The sequence below is a fragment of the Mustela lutreola genome, chromosome 1 (genome assembly GCF_030435805.1).
Source record: "Mustela lutreola isolate mMusLut2 chromosome 1, mMusLut2.pri, whole genome shotgun sequence".
Lineage (NCBI taxonomy): Eukaryota > Metazoa > Chordata > Mammalia > Carnivora > Mustelidae > Mustela > Mustela lutreola.
This window is the reverse complement of record NC_081290.1, coordinates 272,418,513-272,445,864: the sequence shown is the minus strand read 5'-3', so window position 1 is coordinate 272,445,864 and position 27,352 is coordinate 272,418,513. Positions and strand designations below refer to the sequence as shown.

The window sequence follows — 27,352 nt, the reverse complement described above, 5'->3', positions numbered from 1 at the left end:
CCCCACTGAGCCACCCAGGCGCCCCAAAATTAGTTGTTGTTGTTTTTTAGAAACTTTTAAATATAACATTGTATGCCATGTTTCAAATGTACAACACAGTGCTTTGACAATTCTACATATTACTCAACGTTCAGCACACTAAGTGTAGTCACCATTTGTCACCATACAATGTTATTGCAATATTATTGACTATATTTCCCATGCTGTACTTTTCATGGAGCCCAGTAATTTTTAACAAGTACCATTCATGCTTCTTATGTACCTGGAAGTTTAAGAATCACTGATTTAGACCTTGAGCTTTGGAGTTCAGAGACAACCATAGTTACACTGTCAGCCCTACCAATTCCTAGCTGTGTGACTTTGAACAAATGTCTATTTCTTCACTGTGAAATGTGGATAATAATACTATTACTATTCGGGGCACCTGGGTGGCTCAGTGGGTTAAAGCCTCTGCCTTCAGCTTAGGTCATGATCCCAGGATCCTGGGATCGAGCCCCACATCGGGCTCTCTGCTCAGCAGGGAGCCTCCTTTCCTTCCTCTCTCTCTGCCAGCCTCTCTGCCTACTTGTGATCTCTGTTTGTCAAATAAATAAATAAAAATCTTTTTAAAAATAATACTATTACTATTTATAATAACAATATTAGTAGTTCCTACATCATAGGGTTATGCGAGTTGAATAAGATAATCCATGTAAAATACTATAGTCCCTTGTAAAAGTCTATCTCAAAGGTGTATTGGGGGTTTAGTTCAGTAAACGACATAGGCTAGCGCTTCCATTACAACATGTGCTCAACAAATGTTGTTCCTTTCTCTGAATTTTGTCTTGAGGAACAACAATGATAACTTGGCACACTTCACATTTCCAATTCAGTATTTCCATTTTCCATCCAAAAATTTAAAAACAAACAAAACAAACAAACAAAGAAAACCTTTCTTCTGGAGCAGCAAGAACCATAAAACCCTCATAAGTAATGAACATCTTGTCAAAAAGCAATTCCACAAAGTTGTTACCAAGATGGACTCTGGCTCTTTCATAGTTTCATCCCTCAGGAAAATATGGGGGAATTACCTAAAATTTATTAAAAAACAGGTACTACAAGGGGCACCCAGGTGGCTCAGTCGGTTAAGCGTCCAACACTTGATTTTGGCTCAGGTCATGATCTTAGGGTTGTGAGATCAAGCCCTTGTGTTGGGCTCTGCACTGAGCATGGAGCCTACTTGGGATTCTCTCTCCCTCTCCCTCTGCCCCTCCACCACCCCTAAAAAAAATAGGTACTTCAAAAAACCATTCCTGAAGTCCTGGTAGTCTAGTGAAACTTAAAAAGCAAGTAAGTTTATCTAAACTAGCTGTACTCAGGAGAGTCTTCATTTGACAATGGTGACATAAGGTTTCACCACGTTTGCATGGGCCTAAAGTACAGATGAATGACAGGTTTACATTCTGTGATTTATTCTGATTTATTCCAATACAAGTGCTTCCCAAAGCTAACAAGTATCAATACACTGCAAACATTCTCTAGCCCCCCACCCCCCAAAAAGAGGTGAAAATAAAATCAATGCTTCAGAAACAGGTTATCCAACTGGAAAACTCTCTCCAAGAAATGGCCAAAACTGAGAGTGAAGAGATAACACATGCCAATTTCTGGCATTCATTGTTTAATACTTTAATATATACTAAATTGTAAGAAAATGGTCAAAGTCACATTAAAATCAGCAACACTGTCACCTCTGTATTCTCCTTTCCACCCACTTATCCTGGTCTTTTAAAAGATTCATTCCGGGGCACCTGGGTGGCTCAGTGGGTTAAGTGTTAGCCTTTTGCTCGGGTCATGATCCTGGGGTCCTGGAATAAAGCCTTGTATTGGACTCCCTGCTCAGCAGAAAGTCTACTTCTCCCTCTCCCTATACTCCCTAACCCCACTCGTGAGCTCTCGCTCTCTCTCAAATAAATAAAAATCTTAAAAAAAAAAAAAAAAAAAGGTTTCCTTCCTTGCACTAGATGGACTTTCTTTGACTTAGATCTAACTAAAGCTAATACAGGATTAGAGTGTTTTGGATTTTGTTTTTGATTTGATGGTAGAAATGAAAAGAGCCCTACTTAGTTGCAAATCCTGTTGCTTCTCCTCCCTGACTTCAGGGACTAAATGTCAGTGTGAAGGCCCTTTAAGGGAGAAATATTTTCAGAGCAATTAGAATCAAAGTACTTTTGTCCTCCTGGGGGTGGGAAAGAGGAGAAATTTTCTGGAAAACGACTTTGCACTAAAAAAAAAAAAGGTCAGGGCATGGGGAAAGAAGGGAAGGAAGGAAGAAAGAAAAAGGACTATGTCGTTTAACATTCATCTACCGATCTGATGTTTATGGAATTTAATAATATTACACATAATAAGGATAATGATAATGATACCGACTTGGAGCACCTGTGCAACTTAGTGAACAGGATGCAAGATATCGTGCTCATTGTCTTAACATGAATCATAGTATTTAGTCTTTGCCACAATCCTATGATACATATGTATTTTGCATATCTCCATTTTACAAATGGGAGAAAGAGATTTATAGAAGTAGCTTGCTCAAGATCACACAGCCAAGCTAGTGAGAAAAGCCAAGACTCAAACCAAGAACCCATGCTCCAAACACTATAGCATATTGCCTCATCATTAACACTTCGTGTAATCAGTCTTCCAGTAAATATGATCTTTATTTCGCATAAAGCACAGGGCAGGAGCATATGTTGATAGTAAAATCATCTGAGAAATATGGTCCATTTGTGTCTGTGTGAATGTGTGTGTGTGTGTGCCTGCACGCGTGCAGGCCTGTCTTGTCCCTGTCTGCATAGGTGTGCATGCCAATCAGCATTTTGTGTGAAGTTAGAATTTGTCATTTAATTTCAAAGTTTCTTATAAAGAAGCACTCCACCATGAAGTAGTCACCCCCCCATTCCTTGTTCACAATGTGGAAACAGAAAGCCCTCGTGCCCTTTTTATTTGTGGGTGAAAGGAAGCCGCTAAGAAGAGCCAGAAAAAGCAGAGAAAATTTCTCCCTGCAGAGAATTTCCCACAAGCCAAGTGCGAGGAGCTCTGTCTCACCGATACTCTCTGGTGCTTTCCTTCACCTGCAGCTCTTATCAGTCCAATGTTCCCTCTGTGGGCACCACCCAACCCTGGAAAATCCTTGCAGTTTATCAAACTTCAATGAGACAGAAGTTCAAAGCTCTTGCCTGGCAATAAAACACGGAGAGTGTCGTTTTATATTATTTTTTAAATGCAAAGGAATAGGCTTTAATTTATGTGAATGATTAAAGAATAAAAACAGCACACCTGCACCCCTGAGGGCAAAGATATCTGGGCACCTTAGTTGCCCTCTTTGGAAAAGAAGAAATGTTTCAGATTGACTTTTCTTCTACTGCTTTGCCATGATTCCTACAACAAACCCAGGATTAACTTTTCTAACATGTACCAATAAGGATCTATTGTTCTGAAATCCACATGAAGCCCCAAGGTCCCTGTCTTGCTCAGATAGCATCGCTCTCTGAGATAAGCACTTATAACTTCAACATGCTGCACTGAAAGATTTAAATGAAATATAAGTAACTCTGTATGACTGATCGTTATATGAACCTCTCAAGTAAAGGCCATGTGGATCAGAAACTTCTTGGTTCTGTGTAATGGCCTCCTGCTGATCATTTAATTTCTTTATACCACATTCACTCCTGCTATAAAATGGGTATGATACTAGGAAAGATATGACTAATAATAAACTATTTCTTTGGAAAATATTTGGTATATACAAAAAGTAACACATTAGTGATTATATTATTACAGCTGCATACTGATTCTACAGTAATGACACAGCAATTTTTTGCAACGGTTAAGAACATGGGCTCTGGGACGCCTGGGTGGCTGAGTCATTAAGCGTCTGCCTTCAGCTCAGGTCATGATCCCAGGGTCCTGGGATCAATCCCCGCATCGGTCTCCCTGCTTGGCAGGAAGTCTGCTTCTCCTTTCTCCCACACCTCCTGCTAGTGTTCCTACTCTCCTTGCTGTCTCTCTCTCTCTGTCAAATTAATAAATGAAATCTTAAAAACAAAACAAACAAACAAAAATGGAACATGGGCTCCGAAGTCAGGTTGATCTGGACTTGATTTCTAGCTTTGGCGCTAACGGCGTGACTTTAAGGAAGCTACCTAATCTCTCTGCCCTTTTCTATAAAATTGGGGGATAGTACCTACCACCTAAGTTTGTAGTGAGAATTAAAGAAAATAATGTATGTAATAATCTGGCATAGGGCTTGGCACATAGTTAAGTATGCACTAAATATTAGCGATTATTTTTATTGTTGTTATTACTACAGTTGTTACTATGTACCACTCCCAGACATCACAAAACTCAGAAGACAGTAGATTTTCTTTCTTCTTTTTTTTTTTTTTTTAACAAGCTTTAGTTCACTTTATTTTTCTTGTATAAAACTATGTGGTAGCCACAGCTGGAGCCTGGGTCCTCTGCACAGAGACTCTGGTGTGGGTCTTCACAAGATGGTCCGTGAACTTTCAAGGCTAATAATACCACCAAGCAACCAATTTCCTATAGCCCCCCACTCACTTATTTAAAGTTCTGCTCATGCAACCAAGGATGTTTACTAATTATCTTCAGGGATTCCTAGGCTATATAAACTTTAAACATACAGTAATATACCTAAGCATATGCCCATTTTGGTTATAACCTTTAAACTTGTAGGAAGCGTTCACTTATTAACTGCTAATTACTCAGGAGGCTCTAATTTACATGGGGAAAGTCCAGAACTATTTCTTTTTAACTCTCTTCCCAAGCATAAATACCATCAAAGTATTAGCTTGTTTGTTTTGCAATCAAATAAAGGGTCCCATTTGGAAATTATTGCTTAAGGGGCCTAGAATTTCCACCTACATTAATTAGACCACTCATTTTGTTATTTTTATTTAATACAGAGTCCCTATACTAGAATAAACAAGTCTCACCAGAAAAATATTCATATGAATTACTATGTGTGATATTAATAGACACATACAAGAGCATAGCAGTGTAAGCGAAAAGCATAGCATATACATACATATATTCAACTTTAAATCTGGCTTTTTCCTCCCTTGCCAGAGTCTTTCTGAGACACATTTTAGTCTTTGAAGCCTCTTGAAATTCATATGCTGGCTGGCACAAATGTTGAATTAAATTAAGACTGTTCTCTGAGATAAGAAAAGTAACCCTGTTCACCAAACAGCTTGTCATGTAAAAACTGTTTAGAAGCTTCAAGATCATTTATAAGTCACTACCATGAATTGATCTTGTGAAGTACAAATAGATAGCTTACTGGTTTAAAAAGTTAATGCATCTCCTCCATCTTTACACATATGTCCTGATCCAGGGATATAGCATGTTCTGGTGAAATACTTTATTACCCACAGAAGACCATCTTTGATCTTAGACCACACTAGACCAATTTCCTCTGACCAAAGGAGATGGGAAATGAGGAAAACCAGCACATGTAATCCTTACACAACTCAATGAGGTAAGTAATAGACTTTCTTGAAGCTCAGAGAGGTTAAGGAACCTGCTAAAATCTTAATAGATGGCTGATCCAGGATTTAAACTTAGATTTTACTCCAAAGCCTATGTCCTTCCACTATAACACACAACCTCTCAAAAACAAAAACAAAAGCAAAACATAATAAGAAAAACCCAAAACCTTATCATGTGTTCCATTTTGTACTGTATTATCTGGAAATTGCTGGCTATCCATGTAAATACTAGAAAAGAAGCTTAAATTGGTAAACCAGATGGTTAAAAGTACTTAAATGATCTTTAAATTATAAAAAAAAGTTTACTTCTAATTACTCATGTAATTATTTTTTTTACACATGTAATTATTTTTAAAGATTCAAACAGTACAGAAAAAGTTAAAAACCAACCCCAGTTCCCATTGGTAACAGTTGTCAGTTTGGAAGGAATACTTTAAAAAATATAGAAATACATAATCTGTGAGCTGTGTTTAGTTTTGTTTTAAAATAAATGACATATACTTTTTTCTGAACCTTGCTTTTTTCGCTCAACCATGCCTGGAAATCTTTTCTAAAATATGAAAACAAATTACCCTTGCAGTATTTCTCAATGGCAAATATTTCTCTCTACTGATAAATATTTAGGCTGTTTCCTTATTTTCATTATAGTAAACCTTGTTGTGTTGAATATTCTTATACGTTTCCTGTGCACACGTAAAAGAGTTTTGCTATGGAATTGGCATGCCACAGAATGCACATTATCTCTGTGGACTTTTTTCCAGTTTTATTAAGAAATAATTGACAGGGCGCCTGGGTGGCTTAGTGGGTTATGCCGCTGCCTTCGGCTCGGGTCATGGTCTCGGGGTCCTGGGATGGAGTCCCGAGTCAGGCTCTCTGCTCAGTGGGGAGCCTGCTTCCCTCTCTCTCTCTCTGCCTGCCTCTCTGTCTACTTGTGAACTCTCTCTGTCAAATAAATAAAATCTTTAAAAAAAAAAAAGAAAGAAAGAAAGAATTGACAAACATCATCATATAAGCTCATGGCATATAGCATGATGGTTTGATTTACATATATTGTGAAATGATCGTCATAATCGGTTCTGCTAACATTAACCATACATATAAAGTAAAAAAAAAAAGGAAGAAGAAAAAACATTTTTCTCCTTATGATGAGAACTCTTAGGATTTACTCTCTTAAGCACTTTCCCATGTACCATACAGCAGTGGTAGCTACAGTCCTTATGCTATAGGTTACCTCCCCAGTACTCATTTATCTTGTAACTGGAAATCCGCACCCTGCCTCCCTACCACCTTCCTCTAATTCCCTCTCCTCCTCTGCCTCTGACAGTCATGTGTCTAATCTCTTCTTCACTGAGTTTGGGTTTTTGTTTGTTTGTTGTTTGTTTTTAGATTCCATATATAAGTGAAATCATGCAGTATGTGTCTTTCTCTGACTTATTTCACTTAGCATAATGCCTTCAAGAGCCATTCATGTAGGATTTCCTCATTTTTTGTGGCTGGATAATATTCCATTATATATACACACCACAACTTCTTTTTTTTTTTTAATTAACATACAATGTATTATTTGCCCTAGGGGTACAGGTCTGTGAATCGTCAGGCTTACACATTTCACAGCACTCACCATAGCACATACCCTCTCCAAAGTCCATAATCCAGCCACACTATCCCTACCCCCCCCCACCCCCCAGCAACCCTCAGTTTGTTTCATGGGATTGAGAGTCTTTTATGGCTTGTCTCCCTCCGTATCCCATCTTGTTTCATTTTTTCCTTTCCTACCCCCTATGACCCGCCCCATGCCGTCCTGCCTCCAAATTCCTCATATCAGAGAGATCATAAGATAATATGATAATCTTTCTCTGATTGACTTATTTTGCTCAGCATAATACCCTTTAGTTCCAGCCACTTTGTCACAAATGACAAGATTTTGTTTCTTTTGATGGCTGCATAGTATTCCACTGTATGTATATGTATATATATATGCATATATATATATGCGCATATATATATATATATATATATATATACACAACACATCTTCTTTATCCATTCATCTGTTGATGGACATCTAGGCTCTTTCCATATTTTGCCTATTGTGGACATTGCTGCTAAACATTTGGGTGCACGTGCCCCTTCAGATCACTACATTTGTATCTTTAGGGTAAATACCCAGTAGTGTGATTGCTGGGTAATCACACTAACTGGGTATTAGTACCCAGTAGCTCTATTTTCAACGTTTTAAGGAATCTCCACACTGTTTTCCAGAATGGCTGCACCAGCTTGCATTCCCACCAACAGTGTAGGAGGGTTCCCCTTTCTCCACATCCTCACCAACACCCATTGTTTCCTGATTTGTTAATTTTAGCCATTCTGACTGGTGTGAGCTGGTATCTCGTTATGGTTTTGATCTGCATTTCCCTGATGCCCAGTGATATTAACACATCCATTCATCCATCGATGGACACATAGGTTGTTTCCATGTCTTGCCTATTGTAAATGATGCTGCACTGAACATTGAGGTGCAGATAGCTTTTCAATTTAGTGTTTTCATTTCCTTTGGATATATTCCCATAACTGGAATTGCTGGATCATATGGTTTTTCTATTTTTAATTTTTTTAATATCCTCCATACTGTTTTCCATAGTGGCTATACCAGTTCATAATCCCACCAGCAGTGCCCAAGGGTTCCCTTTTCTCCACATCTCCATGTTTACTTAGATACACACAATTGCTTTACAAAGGGTTATTTCAATTTACATTCTTCCCAGCCGTAAGAATATCTGTTTTCACTCTCCTTGGTCTAAAACTTTGTAATTTTGCCAATTTAACAGCTATAAAATAGCTTTTCACTGTTGTTTTAATTTTAGTCTTCTTAAGTAGAAATAAAGTTAAGCATATTTTCATGTTTATTTGTATCTCTTCTGTGAATAATCTGCTAGTATCTTTTGCCCATTTTCCTCTCTGGTTGTTTTTTCTTCACTGATTTGTAGGGCTTTTTTCCTAATTTTATATATTTTGTAAATATATACAACTACCTTATGGCTTTTCTTCTAATTTGTTTGTGGCATTTTCATTGTATAGACATTTTAACTGTTGATACAGCTAGAAGTATTTTATTGTGACTTTTATACTTTATGTATTGTTCAGACAGCCCTCTCTACTCCAAGTGTATAAACCGACTATCTTATATTTTCTTCTAATATGATCTTTAAGTAATTGTGTAATTGTGTCCCTTACCAAATCAGAAATTCACAGTTAACATAGAGAGCATAATATTAAAAAAAAATTTTTTTAACTTAGAGTAGAGAAAAATAAAGTTAAAGTGTTAACCCCAAATCAGGCCCCTTCAAACATTAACTAGCTCCAAATATGAAACAGCTGTATGTCAAGTTTAACTTTGGGCACTCAGAAAAAATTATAAGTGAATCATACATTGCATATGAATATCCTGATAAATATCCTTGATATAAATGCAGAAGGCTTCCCTCCTTTAATAGCTCTTGATCATTATGGGGTCTGCTTAATGGTAGTTAGACTTATAAATGTAATAATAACAACAGCTAACATTTATTAAGCTTTCTGTGCAAGGCAGTCTTCTAAGCATTTTATGGGCATTAATTCATTTAATTCTCACAACAGACTTATAAGATGGGTACTTTTATCTTCATTTTATAAATGAAAAAAGGAAGACTCGGATATGTAATTTACCTAAATGTTAATGGTCTGGTGAGTAGCAGAGACAGGATTTGAATCCAGGTCTATGGACAGGACTGCACTCTACTGCAGCCCTTAAAGAGCTATGCCATAGGGCACCTGGGTGGCTCAGTCAGTTAAACATCTGCCTTCAGCTCAGGTTATTATCCCGGAATCCTGGGATCGAGCCTAGCATCAGGTTCCCTGCTCAGTGGGGAGTCTCCCTCTCCCTCTGCTCCTTCCCCTGCTTGGGCACTCTCAAATAAATAAATTATATATATAATTTATTATTTATATATATTTATATCTATATTAATATATATTAATATATAATATATATTATATATAATTTATTATTTTCTAAGGACAGAGTTACAAATTAAGGAAAGATCATTTACATTAATAGTTAATTATAAAACAGACAACACTAATACAATGCATTTGGGCATCCAAACCACCACATTTCTGCTATACAGCTAGTCAAACTTCAATGCTAAAAGACACACTGAGGGCAAACAAAGCATTACACATGTTAACATCACCTGTGACAACCAGAAAACAAGAGATCACTAAAGATCTTTATGTAAGGTGGAAGACGAAAAACTGAAGTCCACTTCCCTCAACCAATAGAGGTATTATACAAGTTAACAGCTGTGCAGAGCTGGGTGCTTTGACATTCGAACAGTCTCCAATCAGCCATTAATTCTTCCTTCTTCCTTTCTTCCTAAAACTGGTGATTTTTTATATTTTGGGGATGTCAATTAAGGCTCATTATTTAAATCCTATTTCTTCAGTATTTCTAGTCTAAGTCTCATAATATAGAATTAGTAGGTTCGAGTCCTGTAATTACAAGTGCCAGAAGCTACAGAAAAAAAAATTTTTTTAAGGAGGATATACAGAGATCCAAACTCAAAGCACTCAGCTAGCTGACCATAACAAAATGTACTCCCTGAATGTCAGAGAAATCCCAAGTGGCACTGAAGTGTCCCACAGCTACAATCTAGGGACACATGAAGATCCCAAGTAATAACCGTCATGATAATTGCTTTGCAAAAATAGTTATTCATAGAGCAGCATTGCGATCAAATCAACTCCATAAACAGTCATAAAACTATTTTCCAGAAGGCACCCCAGGTTAAATAAAACCCTATAAACTGACAAACATGGAGTAAATCAAGTGCCACTCCTAATGTCATATCAGGTAGGGAAGTACTAATGTTATAAGGCAAAGGGCGCCTGTGAGGCACAGTCAGTTAAGTGTCTGACTCTTGATTTCACCTCAGGTTGTGATCTCAGGGTTGAGAGATCAAGCCCCACATCAGGCTCCGAGCTCAGTGTGATGCCTCCTTGAGGTTCTCTCTCCTTCTCCCTCTGCCCCTCCTGCTTGTGCTCTCTCTCTAAAATAAATATATAAATCTTTAAAAAAAATTTTTTTGTCTACAAGGCGAAAATTAATTGTGCTATGTGGCCAACAAAAGTTGTAGCCTTTGGGGAAAACCATGCCTTTACAAATTATTAACAATTATATTTGGTAATATACAATTAACCATGAATATAAAGATTAGCGGTATTAATGTAACAAGGTACTAATGCAGTACCTTATCAATTACTTGTCATTTTATATTCAAACCATCTCACAAAAATTAGTAACTCTTATAACACTAACAGGACCTCATTTAGTCTAATGGTAGAAAGTACAGAAATGAGTTCTAATTTAAGGTAGGTGAAAACTCAAGGGCTTAGAATTCCTGATCTTTCCTTTCTGTTTGATACTGCCTCTGTACGAAGGTGGGGATTCTCTTTCAACCATGAGTCTCACGTGTCAAATCCCCACTCAGAACTATGTCTGCACCCTGCTTATGGGATATGGCTATAATAATGCCCAATAATCCCTTTGAGTTTCTATTTTTGTTATGAAAGTAAAGATGCTATTGTAGATTTATAGAAGCTCCAGAGGCCTAGGCCAAAGTGCAAAAAAATCATGGGGTGAATGACTGGAACAGCATAGGCTGGTCCAGCCCTAATTTAGTTCACATAGAAAACACATGCCAACACTCACCATAGCATCTAAATCACTAGTGTCAAACACCAAAATACCCTATAAAAATATACTCTGGGATCTATTTTACCAGACCAACATAATTTTTGACTCCTCATTCACAGCTACGCTGCAATGTCCAAGCCTACTTTTCCCGCCGGGCTCAAGTCAAAAGCCACCTTCTCCGTGAAGCTTTACCTGATTCTCTCTGACCCAGAAGCAATCTTCCTTTTCCTGAATTCCCTAACACCTATTTTAAATATTTCCAATGGCACTCTCTACCTTGATACAGAGCTATTTCTGTTATACATGGGTTATCTTCCTTGTTAGACTTCCAACTCCTCACCGACTGAGAGTTGCCACGACTCATTTATCTTTTATCCCCTTTAACACTCAGGACCATTCAGTGTCTTCACATACCAGTCATTCAAATATTTACTGGATGAATACGTAAACCGTATCACTATTTATACACTGTGGTCCTATTCTTTATTCAACTCAACCACTTCAGGACTGCGCCTCCCAGGTGGGAAACACTAAGTACCAAAACACATTCTGCTACAATATTAGGGTTCTGACAGGAAGCCACTTTTGTCCTGTTCTCAACCCCTCTTTCTGTTGCCTTTTTACTGTTCCTTCCCTCTATTCCAATGAGAAAGCACTTGCTCCGTCCATTGTTACTAAGGGCCTCATTATGTTCAAGGTAAAATGAAAAAATGCATTCGGTGCAATTACCAGTTCCTCACAAATTTGGGGCTACTTGTCATTTCAACATCCAAGACTTGAATAAAAGAAAGTCCAAATTCTTTTCACTCCTAAGAACTATTTTCTTTTTGTCTTTTGAGACAAAATGGAAGCACACAGCACAGGAAGCAGTCCTCAGTAAGCCACCGTTCATAAACAGCTTTGCTGAAAGCGTAACAAAGGTTCTGTTGTGCTCTCGCATGGCAGGGCCAGTAAGCAGCAGGGGCAGATGAACTCTCTACGAAACAAAGGTTCTGTCTTCATGCAAATGTTTGCATTAATAAAAAATGAAGAAAAAGATATAGAAAATGCAGGCTAGCTGGACATAATAGGTCTCTAAACGGGAGGTTTTTCACATTTTTCAGGCGGAGTCAGCAGGTCTTTTAAAAACTTTGTCATTCTGAACATTTCACAGACATCACAAGAAAGACATGCAAATAACAGAAGCAAATCAAAGGACATCCCGCTGCTCTGCTGGCGCCTCCCTCATCCATGCCCGGTTTGTCATTTTCTGTTAACCCTAGTGCGGGCTGCTGTTTTGTTGGGGACGGAGTTCCTAGCCCGTGCGGCAGGACACGCTCAGCCAGCTGGCCCTGCACTGATGACATTACAATGCAAGCCATGTACCGCCACTCAGGGCCACGTGCTGCCAGGCAACACGTCCAATGTGGGTTTTTTACACACCCGGCTGGCAAGTCTGCATGGGAAAGAACCTCTACACTGACCACTTAATAAGACAGGATATTCTTGAGTGTGACTATCACCGAGTCGTTCTCTGAAGATGGACTTACTGAGGACCAGATACACAAAACCAAAACCCTGTGAGGAGAGAGGTTTACCAAATACCTACGAAGGGCCAAGCTTTGTCTTATGTGCTCAACCTGTGTTGTCTCGTTTTGCGTTCACAACCACCATTAAAGGAGATACTTACTAGCCCCATTTTACACATGAGGAAACTGAGCCTTACAGGGGTTATAAAATTGCCCACGGTCACACAGCTAATAATGGCCAGCCAAGACTCAAAACTACCTTATGGCAAATTCTGGTTCTTTCTACACATTTTCTCACCCTTCACTTCTAGGTCTCGTGACTGAAATCTAGCCGACGCTGAAAATATCACAATGACCATATTCACCCACTGCAAGGCCACTGAGGTGTCCCTCTTTCTCCATTTTCATCATGAAGAATCTTTACCATTCATTTTTAAGAGTGAATGGTTTTTGTTTTCCTCAGGTTATGATAAGAATCTACATGAAGCTGAAAATACTTTCTCACAGAAAAATGGATATAATTTAATATGTTGTGCATAATTTAGAGGATTTGAGAACCTCCTACGGTTCATCTATAGCTCCCTGAAGAGTTTATGACCTACATGTCAAAAAAATAAAACAAAACCCAGAACCCACATCTTTCTTCCCAGGAGCACATGGTGGGCTTTCTTTCATGACAGCCCATCAAATCCCCTGACCTGAAAATTCCATTTCCTCCTTCATTTCCATTGAACACACTGTTCCTCTTCAACAGGACTTGAAATCGTTTAGGTCCTCCCACAGATTGTTCCATGGGCCTCTCTTGGTTGTACTAAACTTGGAACCAAGTTTAGTAGCCAATCACTTCATTACTATTCTCACCACTGCTCCTGAATTGCACAAGCTTAAGGAGTGGAAGGATTTTAAGATCATATCGTTTAACTACCATCACTTTATAGATAAAGAAATAGAAGGGGCGCCTTGTTGTCTCACTGGGGTGTCTGGCTGGCTCAGTTGGAAAAGCATGTGACTGGATCTTGGGGTTGTGAGTTTGAGCCCCACATGGGGTTGTAGAGATTACGTAAATAAATAAAACTTTAAAAAAAAAAAAAGAAATTGAAGTCTTTCCTCATTCTTTTCATTCTTGATTCAATGACAGAAAGTACCTGGGCTTGCTCAAACGCAGTTCGGAAGTTCTCTCCATACTTCCATCTATAACCATGTTGCCAAAGTTTTTCTTTGTACAAAGCAAGCAAAATAAGTCATGGAAAAACCAAATTATTCTCAAATACATTTTCATATTCCCTAAATGGACCTAACCTTCTAAATGGAATAGTCAAATTACATCATTCAGGCTTCTTTTATTCTACTGATAATCTATTCAAATCTCTGGTGCCAATCATAATCCAGGAAAAATTATAATTTTTTTCTTGAGCTCTGATAAGTGATAATAGGTATTACAAAGAAAGCGTTACCCTTATTTATTATAATGGTTGGCTAGAAAATAATCTAAGTACTGAAAATCAGACTAGTGAATTATGCTAAAACCTTAATTTGGAGACAACCAAATGAGGCAATTACATGCCTTTATGATAAAGGCAGAAAAAGAATTTATTTTAGAAAAAGAAAAAGGTCATTTCAGGGAAAAAAATGGCAAGCTTCAGCAGTACTGGAAACTTGGGAGAACCAAAACATAATCCTATCCTACAGATTTAAAAGAGCTGGTGGAGGGACACCTGGCTGGCTCAGTCAGAAGTGTGTGACTCCTGATCTCAGGGTTGTGAGTTCAAGCCCTACATTGGGTGTACAGATTACTTAAAAATAAAATCTTAGGGCGCCTGGGTGGCTCAGTGGGTTAAGCCGCTGCCTTCGGCTCAGGTCATGATCTCAGTATCCTGGGATCGAGTCCCGCATCGGGATCTCTGCTCAGCAGGGAGCCTGCTTCCCTCTCTCTCTCTCTGCCTGCCTATCTGTCTACTGTGAACTCTCTCTGTCAAATAAATAAATAAAATCTTTAAAAATAAAAAATAAAAAATAAAAAAATAAAATCTTAAAAAAAAAAAAAAGAGCTGGTAGAATAAAAGCAGTTGTCTGTAGAACACAGGAGAGGAAGAAAGGGGTAAATTGGGACAGGGTGGAAACAATTCCTCTCAACGTATGCCTTGTTATATATTTTTTGAACTAGTCAACACATATGCAATATGTACATGATGTATATTGCATATCAAGTATGTATATATAAGCATATATTAATACTGTGTATGTGCACAGTTAAAAAGATTGCAGGTTGAGAAAATGTGGATCCTTTTCATTTTTTCTTTCTTTCATTTTTTTCTTTATTAAATAAACTCTATTCCCAACGTGGGACTTGAACTCATGACCCTGAGATCAAGAGTTGCATGTATCACTGACTGAGCCAGTCAGGTATCCCAGAAAATTCTTTTCTTTTAGTAGTAGTTTTATTGAGATATAATTCACTTACCACAAAATTTTTAACATATACAATTCAACAGTTTTTAGTATACTCAGAGAGTTGTGCAGGACACCTGGGTGGCTCAGGTGGTGAAGTGTCGGCCTTCAGCTCAGGTCAAGATACCGGGGTCCTGGGATCAAGCCCCATGTTGGGCTCCCTGCTCAGCAGGGAGTCTGCTTCTCCCTCTCCCTCTGCCTCTTGCCCGACTTGTACTCTTGCTCTCTCTCAAATAAATATATATTTTTTTAAGTATCATACAACCACCCCCACTACCTATTTCTTCATTTCTTCAACCCTTCAAAACAAGTACCCATTTGCAGTCAGTTCCTATTCCCTCTTCTCCCAGCCCCTGGAAACTACTCACCTTTTGTCTCTACTCATCTGTCTAGTCCAAACATTTTCTATAAATGAAATCACGCAATATGGCCTTTTGTAACTGGCTTCTATCACTTAGCATTATGTTTTTGAGGTTCATTTCTATTGTGGTTTGGGTCAATACTTCATTCTTTTTCTTACTGAATACATTGCATTCTATGAGTTTACCAACTTTTGATTATCCATTCTCCAGTTATATTCACCATTTGGCTACTATGAACAATGTCGCTATGAATACTTATGTATAGATTCTTATGTGGATATTTTTCATTCTCATGGGCATATATTTAAGAGTGGAAGTGCTGATCATATGGTAACTGTATGTTTTATTGCCAAACTCTTTTTTAAAAGTGGCTGCATTATTTTATAATCCTACCAGACACGTATGAGGGTGTAATTTCTCCACATCCTTGCCAATTCTTGTTATTGCTCATCTTTTTTATTTTAGCCATCTTAGTGAGTTTGAATTAGTATCTCATGACTTCAAAGCATTTCTTTGGTGATTAATAATACTGAGCACTTTTTCATGTATTAGCCACGTGTATGTTTTCTATTGAGAAAGGCCTATTCAAATTCTTTGCCTACTGTTTCTTTTCTTTTTAAGTAATTTTTAGAAATAACTTCAGTATAGTGAACATACAGTGTTACATTAGTTTCATGTGTACAATATGGTGATTCAACACTTCCATATATCATCCTGTGCCCGTGCAAAGTGCTCTCCTTAATTCCATCACCTATTTAACCCATTCTTGCAGGCCCCCCTCCCCTCTGCTAACCATTGGTTTGTTCTCTATAGTTAAGAGTCTGTTTCTTGATTTGTCTCTCTTTTTTCCCCTTTGTTTTGTTTCTTAAATTCCACATATGAGTCAAACCATATGGTATTTGCCTTTCTCTGACTGACTTATTTTGGTTAGCATTATACTCTCTAGCTCTACCCATGCTGTTGCAAATGGCAAGATTTTATTCCCCTTCATGGCTGAATAATATTTCAGGGACAATGCAGATTGTTATAAGTGATACATAGTATTAATAAAGCATTTATACAATGGGGCTTTGATTTCCTCAGAAATGAAAAAAACTAAAGTAAAAGGAACTAAAGACATTTATAGATAAGAGACTTCCAAATTAAACCAGTATATCCCTTGTATTTTTGAGAGCTTTGTCTTTCCTCATTTTTCTTTTCTTTTTGGTTTACCCACTATTATTACTTTTTCAAAATTTAATGTAGTACTTTGTTTTGACATTAAAAATTTATGTATGTATGTGTGTGTGTATGTATGTATTTACTAAAGTAGCCTCCACACCCAAAGTGGGCCCTGAGCTCACAATCCTAAGAGTCTCATACTCTATCAACTGAGCCAGCCAGGCACCCCTATAAATATTTCTTTATACAAACACTGCTGAACATAAAAATATGTCCCTAGAATTTTTCGTTTTCCTGGCCCAAATCACTGTGCTATCTCCTTACTAAAGATATATTCTCTTTGATTCCTTCCCTAATTCTCCCAATCTCCAGTGATCTCCTCTTTTTCCTGAACCCCTAATACTTATCATGTAGCACTTGACTACACACTGACTCAGTGTGTCACACTTCCACATCTGTTATTGTTCTCAACTGCATTACAATACAATTGAGGATATTCCTTTTTTTTTTTTTTTTTAATAATTATTTAATACCCAAGCATGGTCTTTGTCCTTTGAGGAGCTTACCATCTATCTGGAGAAGCAGACATACAAATTAACAATTACAATACAGTATAATAATTGTTATGAAGGAGCTATGTAAAAAGTATAAAGAGTAAGAGTGGCTTTGTTGCTTTGGAGAAAGAGTTTAAAAGAAGGAGGAACACTGAAGCTGAGAAAGGATGTGGAAGAATTTACCATGTGAACAAGCTGAGGGAGGATATTCAGTAGAGACATAGCAGCACAGGCAGAAGGATGAAGATATTTTTCATATTTGCATGCTAGATCTGAAAAGCTAAAAATAGTTCAGTTTTGCTAAAAGATAAGTCTAGACAGCATCATCATTATAAAGGGTCTTCTAAGAAGCACAGATTTGGGGGCGCCTGGGTGGCTCAGTGGGTTAAGCCTCTGCCCTTTAGCTCAGGTCATGATCTCAAGGTTCTGGTATCGAGCTCTGCATTGGGCTCTCTACTCAGCAGGGAGCCTGCTTCCCCCACACCTCTCTCTCTCTCTGCCTGCCTCTCTGCCTCCTTGTGATCTCTATCTGTGTCCAAAAAAAAAAAAGCACAGATTTGGGGATACCACTGAAGGATTTGAGCAAGAAAGTAACTACTACTTCTGAAATATTACTGTGGCAGGACTGTAGAACTGGAGGGAGAAATGCACAAATACAAGTACAGAGGTATAGATACAAGACAAGCCTCTGTTGAAAAAGTCCAGGCCAGAAATAACAAAGACCTGAATTAGGGAAGTAACAATGAGAATGACAGATCAAAACAAAAGAGGGATAGAATTTGGTCACTGATTGGGTATGAGAAAAGATGAGAGGGAGTTTAGGAGGGTTTCTGGGTTCCTTTCTTGGGCATTTGGGAATACGATGACCCCATTTATTAAGATCAGATATAGGAGGAAGCCTCTGTCTTCTATTCCTATGGGTCTTTTGCAGTATCAACCATAGTCGTGAGCACACAGAGTCAATTTATTCTGTTGACTAACTGGCTGTATTGAAAAAAGACCACAGAGCCTTCTGCTTAATGATCTCAGTTGGTCACTCTCCTAAAGTTGGTATTGATCACCATGCATTGGCACCAGAAAAGAAACTCTGGGCACAGGATCACTGGGGTGGGCTAATTTATCCAGGAAATAAAATTAAATAGGCAGTGCCTATAAGAATGTAAAGGGTGTATATGTGTGCATGCATGTGTTGGGGAGGAAAGCGGAGGGCAATTCATAATAGAAGACATCCGTATATTTAAATAATGCTGTGACAAAGACTGCTAGCTGTTAACCCCAGCAACCTCTCACAGGAAGTGAACTGACCTCAGAAACATATTCCAGTTTTTTACCTGGCCTCATGACCACTGGCATAAAGATCATATTTTCTCATTTTCTTATGTAACAAGACTTTAGTCATGTGACTAATCTATAAAATATAAGCACAGTATTGTGTGGGTCTTCTAGAAAGGTTTTTTTTTTAAGATATTATTTATTTATTTGACAGAGAGATCACAAGTAGTCAGAGAGGCAGGCAGAGCGAGAGGGGGAAGCAGGCTCCCCACCGAGCAGAGAGCCCAATGTAGGGCTCAATCCCAGGGCCCTGAGATCATGACCTGAGCCGAAGGCCGAGGCTTAACCCACTGAGCCACCCAGGTGCCCATTCTAGAAAGTTTTTAAATGCAACTGATTCAGCTGAAAGATGTCCTTCATTTACGCCAGAGGACAATAGAGAGCTCCTTTAGTTCCCATGGATCATGAGGTAAAAGATGGAAACTCTGGATAAGATGCTGAAACAAAAAGATGGAAGCCTGAATTGCTGATTATACTTTGGAGCATACCATACCAACCACGGACTGCCTATCTTCAGAACTTCTTTTCCATAAAAAGAGAAATAATCTTCCAACTTGTTCAAACCATGTTATTTTAGGTTTTATCTACTGTATCCAGACAAACCTACTGTTAACATAAAACATCCATATATTTTCCCAAAAGTATAAATGAAGAGATCAAACTAACATACCAATCAGAATGCTCATTGGCCTATCTGTGGATCTAGGTTAGTGTAAGCTAAAAATGGCACAGAGTGTTTCAGAACTAGCCTAGCATTTGAAGAGACGTAACCCTGTATCAATGCTTATTATCATTGTTGTGAACAAGGAAGGTCTTAATGACTTTCAAAACTTGAACAGTAACATTTGTAACACCCCTGAATGTTTACTAAATATTTTTGCACATTATCTCACTGAACCTTCCAACCAGCCTAGGAGTCAGATAACGCTGGGATTATTATCACCACTTTACAAAGGAGGAAATTGCCCAAGGTCACAGAGCTTGTAAGTGGTAGGGCAAAAATCTGAACTTTAATCTCATGAGTGTAAATATTTTCCACTTAATCAGAGAATTAGGATAATTCTTAGAGAAATTTAGAAAGCTTAAAATGACCACAATTATCTCAAAAATAACTAATATAAATTGCAAAATAGGCCACAAATCAATGTCTTGGTATTTCACAGAATTACATAAAGACTTTTTAAAATTAATTTTTCCACTTATTAACTGAGGAAACATTCTGTCCAATTTTAGAACTAATGACAGCATCATTTCCTTCTGAGATCCTAAATTTTACACTCAAGAGAAGAGTGAACAATGAGGGGCAGTGCATGAAATAAGAGATAGCAAGGAGGAAGCAGAACTTCTTTCTAATGACCACTTCTCTTTGAACAATGTAAGTCAGATCCTATCCACTTCCACCTGGTGGAGGTATAAGATGCTTCTACAATTGCCTCCAGAAATCTCTCTTCAGAAAATTTATACAGTGCAAATAATCAGATTCATGAACAAGAAGGGAACTGACCTTCAGTCCAGCTCTTAAACAATGAATTGATCCCAGCCCTGCATTGACATGCTACAGAAAGGCATCCAGGATCAAGAGCCTAAGTAAGTCGGTCTCAATATGTAAGACCTAGTTTCTTTCTTTCTTTCTTTCTTTCTTCCTTTCTTTCCTTTTTTTTTAAAAAGATCTATTTATTTATTTATTTATTTGAGAGAGAGAGAGAGAGAGAGAGTGCACATGAGCCGGGGAGAGGCAGAGGGAGAGAATATTCAAGCAGACTCCCAGCTGAGTGCAGGGCATGATGCAACCTTGATCTTACTACCCATGAGATCATGACCTGAGCCAAAACCAAGAGTTGGAAGCTTAACCAACTAAGCCACCCAGGTGCCCCAAGACCTAGTTTCTTTCTTTTTTTTTTTTTTAAGATTTTTATTTATTTATTTGAGAGACAGAGATCACAAGCAGGCAGAGAGGTAGGCAGAAGGGGCGGGGGGAAGCGGGCTCCCTGCCAAGCAGAGAGCCTGATGTGGGGCTCAATCCCAGGACCCTGGGATCATGACCTGAGCCAAAGGCAGAGGCTTTAACCCACTGAGCCACCCAGGCGCCCTGTTATTGAATTTTAAAACAGCACTTGAATACAGAATTCCTTTAGCTTAAAATAGCAAGGATTTACATATCTCTGTAGTTCCTTCTTATCAGTGGATACACAGGTTTGTACTGGGGTTCCACTTTACCAAAATATTTCATTTCATATGCTTTTTCACATATATATAAAGTCTTCTTGGGAATTATTTAGTAATATAATAGTCTATTCATCTACTTCAATTTGCTTCTGGATTATTGCCAGTTTTTTTCTTAAAGATAATGTGGCTATAAACATTTTTATACAAACAATTTCTTTTCTTTTTGAGTTACTTCCTTAGGATATATTCCCAGAAGTAAGCCTTTAGGATCAAAAGATATTCTCAGTTTTATAACTCTTGTTATTCATTGCCAAATTGCTCTCCAGAAAGATGGTACCACCTTCAAAAAATAAAGAGCGATTCCTTCACTGACATCTCAATATAACACTTTAATTTTAAACTAACTCAAAAGGGTCTTAATTTGCAAAGCTTAAATTATTGGTGAACCTGAATATTTAGTTAAGTTATCTTTCCTCTCATACAACTTTTTAAAATTTAATTGTAAAAGCAACACATGAATGTAACAGAATACAGAAGGGTATGAACCTCACAAACTTAATATCAAATGGAAGAAGCCAGGCACGAAAGACTGCATACTGTATGACTTATATACATTTCAAAAATAGATGCCAAAATGTATATCCGCGTAATTGTTACAAACTATGTAGCTAACACTGTGAAAAGTTTATTAGTTGATAATTGGGAGGACTGTAGAAGGAATAAATTTAAAGTCACACCTCCTACCTACGGGTACAATGAATTCTAGTTGAATTAAGATGTTAAAATACTTTTATATCCAGGAGAAAATCAAGTGTACTTATCCCTGAGATAATTTAAGACATAAACCAGTAGCAGTACATGAGAGCAGATGGATGTGTAGATAGAATTTATTTTTTAAGTTTTCATAGGATAAATAGCAAAGATAAAAGAGGAGTGACAAGATAGAGAAAAATCATGATGAATATAACTAAAAGTTAATATATGACATGTAAAGGAAATAAATGGTACAAATTTGTGTTACAGAAACTAAGTCCCTTCAGGATAAGTGACTAAAGGAAATTATTTAAGAGCTTCTTTATGTGCACTATTCTTTTTAAAATTGAAAAAGTAGAGAAAATCTGCATGCCTATCAATAGGCAATGGTTAATGAATTAATAGATAAAATAAATATTCTATAACAGACATTAAAAATGAGTTACATTCATTAACAGGAAAAGATGTACATAGTTTTAAAAGTGAAAAAACAAATTAGAATACAGTGTGATTACATTTCTGTAATGTGTTATGAACATTTGCGGGTATACATATGATCACACACAGAAAAAGTTCTGGAAGGATGTATAACAATCTGTTAACAGTGAATACTCTGGGAAATTGAATTAAGAGAGTGCTTACAAGTAAGGAAGCCTTACCGTTTCCTTCATACACTTCTGTATCCTATTACATGCATGTGTTGCTTTTACAATAGAGCTGTGAGTAGTTGTTCATTAATTCTCATTTGTAGCATAATAGCCCACTGTTGCATATACCATGACTTACTTATCAATTTTCTTATTGAATGCATTTTTTAAGTTTCCAATTTGGGCCTAATATGAATAGTGTCAGTCTGAGTGTTCTGGTATGAGTATTTAGTAAACACATGTCTGAATTCAGTTGGTTCTCTGCCTGGGAGTAAATGACTGAGTCATAGGATATGAATATGTTCAGATTTAGTATAGACTGACAAACAGTTTTCCAAAATATACCCATTTACACTCCCACAAGCATAAGTAAAAACTTTAACCATTTACAATTTGCAGTCCTATAGTCATCTTAAAAAAATACGTTTAGGTCTTAATATCCAATACTATAAAAATAACAGTGGTTTGGTATGCCTGGCTGGCTCAGTCAGGACAGCTTGCATTCTTGATCTTGGGGTTGTAAGCTCAAGCCTCATATTAGGCAGAGAGCTAAAAATTTAAATAAATAAATAAATAAATAAAAGTGGTCCTAGGAGGCATCTTTGTTTTGTTCTTGTTTTCAAGAAACATAAACCTAATTTTTCTCATAGTTTTAAATAAATACTTTAACAGAGGTTAGTAATACTCTATTTTTAGTTGTTTGGGAGTTTATCAAGGTTAGAAACTTCAAAAAAGTCACATAATTAATTTTGAGTCTTAATATCTATTAATATGCTCTTAAGGATCATATACAGTAATTATATTTAATAAATATTTTAGAAATTAAACAAGTATTGCATTTCTGGGTTAGTCATATGTCACACTATTTGCTAGAAATTTACAGATCATTCACACTTTTGTTCATATCTTAAAATAGTTTAGTTTCCTCTTTCAGGATTATTTTTGCCAAGTTTGAGGATCAATCAACACACTATTGCCCCCTTTAATTGAACCAAAAAAAAATAATGTTAGCTAATATTTATGGAGCTCTTTCTATGTGCCAGGAATGTTTCTATGAGTTTTATTCATTTAATATTCATAACAGTCTTGGGGCACCTGGGTGGCTCAGGTGCTTAAGCATCCAACTCAGATTTTGCTTAGGTGATGATCTCAGGGTCATCTGAGAGCCAGGGTCATCTTAGGTGATGATCTCAGAGCCATCCTAGTTGTCTCTGCACTGGGCGTGGAGCCTGTTTAAGATACTACCTCTCTCTCTCCCTCTATCCCTCCACTGCCTTTCTCTCACTCCTTCTTCAAAAAACAAAACAAAACAAAACAAAAAAACTTCAGAAGTCTTACTACTATTCAATTTGCAAACCGGGAAACTGATAAAAAAATAAAAATAAAACAAAACAAAAACAAATTAGGAAACTGAGCATAGAGAGGACAAATAATTTGCCCAAGTTGACATAACTATTAAGAAATATCAAATCATTAAAACAATTTTGAACAAGAACAACAAAGTTGGAGGACTTCTTCTACCTGATTTCTCAAGACTTGTGATAAAGACAGTAATTAAGACTGTGGTATTAGCGGGGCACCTGGGTGGCTCAGTGAGTTAAAGCCTCTGCCTTCAGCTCAGGTCATGATCCCAGGGTCCTGGGATCGAGCCCCGCATCGGGCTCTCTGCTCAGCAGGGAGCCTGCTTCTCCCTCTCTCTCTGACTGCCTCTCTGCCTCCTTGTGATCTCTGTCTGTCAAATAAATAAATAAAATCTTTAAGAAAAAAAAAAAAAGACTGTGGTATTAGCATAAAGATAAGTATATATACTGAAGAAATAGAAAAGAAAATCTAGAAATATGTACACACAAATATGGCCAATTCAGTTTCAACAAAGAAGACAAGGTAATTCAATAGAAAAATAGATAAATAATCTTTTAAATAAATAGTACTGGAACAACTGGATATTTATAGGCAAAAATAAATATATAAATAAATAAGAAGGAAAAAAAAGATTCTTAACCCGTATCTCATATCATTTAAAAAAAAAAAAAATCAACTCAAGGGCCATAGACCTAAATGTAAGAATTAGAACTAACTTGTAAGAGACAACACAGGAGATAATCTTTAATCTTAGTGATCATGGGTTAGGCAAAAAAAAAAAAAAAAAAAGCCCTAAATAAGGCATAAAATGTATAAAGTTACTAAAGAAAAAAATTATAAATTTGACTTTATCAAAATTAAAAATGTGTCCTTTCAAAAGACACAAATGCAAGGTACAGCCTGGAGAAAATAACTGGAAATCATATATATAACAAAAAACATATCCAGGGGCACCTGGGTGGCTCAGTGGGTTAAGCTTCTGCATTCGGCTCAGGTCATGGTCCCAGGGTCCTGGGATCGAGCCCCATATTCTGTTTTCTGCTCAGCAGGGAGCCTGCTTCCACCTCTCTCTCTCTCTGCCTGCCTCTCTGCCTACTTGTGATCTCTCTCCCTGTCAAATAAATAAATAAAATCTTTAAAAATATATATATCCAGAATATATAATGAAATCTTACATTTCAATATCAACAAGAAAACTACTAATAAATAAATGGGGTGGGGCAATGCCTAAGTGGCTGAGTTGGTTAAGTGGCTGCCATCAGCTCAGGTCATGATCCCAGGGTCCTGGGATCAAGCCCCACATCAGGCTCCCTGCTCAAAAGGGAGATTGCTTCTCCCTCTCCTGTTCCCCCTGCTCATGCTCTCTCTCTCTCTGTCAAATAGATTTTAAAAATCTTTTTTAAAAAATGAGTAAAAGATTTGAACATATACATCATCATACACACAACAAAAAAATACATGAAAAGACACTCAACATCATTAATCATTAGGGAAATTCTATTTTTTTAATTTTTATTTTTACTTGAAGGGCGTTTTTAAAGTTTTTATTTTAATTGCACATAGTTAAGTACAGTGTTCTTTTAGTTTCAGGCGTACAATATAGTAATTCAACACTCCCATATATCACCCTGTGCTCGTTACAAGTGAAATCCTTAATCCCATCATCTGTTTAACCCAACTGCCTATCCATCTCTTCTCCGGTTAACAGTTTGTTCTCTATAGTTAAGAATCTGTTTCTTCATTTGTTTCTCTCTCTCTCTCTTATTTTTTCCTTCTGTTGTTTGTTTTGATTCTTGAATTCCCCATAGGAGTGAAATCTTATGGTATTTTTCTTTCTCTGACTGACTTGTTTTGGTTAACATTATACTCTCTAGCCCGATCCGTGCCATCAAAAATGTCAAGATTTCATTCTTTTTTATGGCTGAATAATATCCCGTGTGTGTGTGTGTGTGTGTGTGTGTATACATACCACATCTTTTTTTTTTTTTTTTTTTAACGTAGGCTTCACATACAGCATGGGGCTTGAACACATGACCCTGAGATCTAGAGTCGCATGCTCTACTGACTAAGCCAACCAGGTGTCCCAATAACATGTCTTTTTTATTCATTCATCAATCAATGGACAGTGGGCTGCTTCCATATCTTGGCTATTGTAAATAATGCTGCTATAAATGTGGCAGAGGGTGTGGAATTCTATTTTTAAAAGTGGGGTATCCACTATACATCAACTAGAATGGTTAACATATAGAGCAACTATAATTCTCACCCATTGATGGGACATAAAAGTGGTTCAGTTACTATGAAAAACATTTTGGCCGTTTCTTATAAATTTAAGGATGCATTTACTACACAACCTAGTCATTCTACTCCTTTGGTATTTATCCAAGAAAACTGAAAACTTAAGTCCATACAAAGATTTGTACACAAATGTTTATAACAGATTTATTCATAATAGCCAAAAACTGGAAACAATCCAAATATCTCTCAACTGGTAAATGAATAAATAAATTGTGGAACATTCATATAACATAATAATATCCGATAATAGAAACAAATTATTCCAGAAACATGCATATGCAACAATATGGATAAATCTTGAAAGTATTATGATAAGTCAAAGAAGCTAAACATTAAAGACTTCATAATGTATGATTTCATTTAGCACATCAGTAGCTGCCAGGGAGTTAGGGGACAGGTTTGGCTGCATAGGAATATATATTAGTCAGAGTTCACCAGAGAAACAGAACAAATAAGATATGTGTGTGTGTGTGTGTGTGTGTGTGTGTATAGGTGGGAAGGGGAAGAGATTTTGAGAGGAAAAGATATCGAAGGACAGAGATTTATTATGAGAAGATCCAGGAAAGCCAGTGGTATGGTTTCAGTCCAAGCCTGAAAGGCTGAGAACCAGGAGCACTGATGGTGCTAGTCCAAGGGCAGCAGAAGACTGACTTGCTAGCTTATCAGTCAGGCTGAAAAGTTTCCACATAGTCTATAAGTTCTGCTTCTGTTTTCTTAACAATTCTGTCTTCAATCCATTTCTCTCCTCTCCCATTTTAAGCATTCAGGAAGAATCAGGCCACTCCTTCAACACTTTGCTTAGAACTCTCTTCAGCCAAATAGCCAATCATCACTCACAAGTTCTACCTTCTACAAAACACTAGAACATGAACACACAATTCGGCCAAAGTCTTGGCCATTTTTCTTTTTAAAGTAGATTCCACACCCAGTGTGGATCCCAATGTAGGGCTTCAACTCACAACCCTGAGATCAAGACCTGAGCTGAGATCAAGAGCCAGACACTTGGGAAGCCTGGGTGGCTTGGTCAGTTAAGTGTCTGCCTTCAGCTCAGGTCATGATCCCAGAGTCCTGGAATGGAACCCCGCATTGGGCTCCCTGCTCAATGGGGAGTGGGGAGTCTGCTACTCTCTCTCCCCTACCCCCCTGCATGTGCATGTGAGCTTGCACTCTCTCTCTCTCTCAAAAACAAAAAATAAAAACTTTAAAAAAAAAAAAAAAGACAGATATGGGGCGCCTGGGTGGCTCAGTGGGTTAAAGCCTCTGCCTTCGGCTCAGGTCATGGTCCCAGGGTCCAGGGATCGATCCCCACATCAGGCTCTCTGCTCGGCAGAGAGCCTGCTTCCTACTCTCTCTCTGCCTATCTCCTCTGCCTACTTGTAATCTCTGTCTGTCAAATAAATAAAAATCTATAAAAAAAAAAAAAGCCAGATACTTAACCAACTGAGCCACTCAGGCACCCCAATTCTTGGCCACTTTTA

At 37.5% G+C, this 27,352-nt stretch overlaps 1 protein-coding gene across 6 annotated transcripts in view; it reads right to left on the bottom strand.

Annotated features, from left to right (window-relative positions):
- The window catches only part of CSTPP1 (centriolar satellite-associated tubulin polyglutamylase complex regulator 1), a 190,542-nt gene that overhangs the window by 144,270 nt on the left and 18,920 nt on the right, over positions 1-27,352 (bottom strand). Inside the window, exon 2 of one of the 6 annotated variants that reach the window (XM_059141863.1) lies at positions 3,088-3,218. The exons of the other annotated variants lie outside the window; for them this stretch is intronic. The gene's annotated coding sequence lies outside the window, so the exon portion shown is untranslated. The remainder of the gene's footprint in view (positions 1-3,087; positions 3,219-27,352) is intronic. 6 annotated transcript variants of the gene reach the window in all.